Below are 419 nucleotides of genomic sequence, written 5' to 3'. Positions count from 1 at the left end.
GAGAGAGAGAGAGAGAGAGAGAGAGAGAGAGAGAGAGAGAGAGAGAGAGAGAATGCATGCAAAGAAGCAGGTTGCATTTCCAATGGCTACTTTATAGGAAAGGTTCAGAGCTGAGTCTTATTTTCCAGACACTGGGCTCTAAGCACTTGGGGGGCGCCCTCTAAAGCCACCCCCACCCCAGGACTTAGGACAAGGGCATCGCAGAAATCTTACCTCTTGGGCCCTGGCTTCCTCCAGAAGCTCCATCCCTCCCCTTCGCACCCCCAGCGCCGAGCTTTGGGCCCCGCCCCCACCTGCCGCCTGAGTTCTCCGCGGGGCCTGAGTTCTCGGCGGGGCCTGCCTGAAAAGTGCGGGGAGATGGGCTTAGCAAAGTGCGGGGGGGGGGGGGGGGGGGGGGGGGGGGGGGGGGGGGGGGGGGG

Source organism: Phoca vitulina, unplaced genomic scaffold (genome assembly GCF_004348235.1).
Source record: "Phoca vitulina isolate PV1807 unplaced genomic scaffold, GSC_HSeal_1.0 scaffold58, whole genome shotgun sequence".
In the NCBI taxonomy this organism is placed as follows: Eukaryota; Metazoa; Chordata; class Mammalia; order Carnivora; family Phocidae; genus Phoca; species Phoca vitulina.
Note: the sequence above shows the minus strand (reverse complement) of the source record.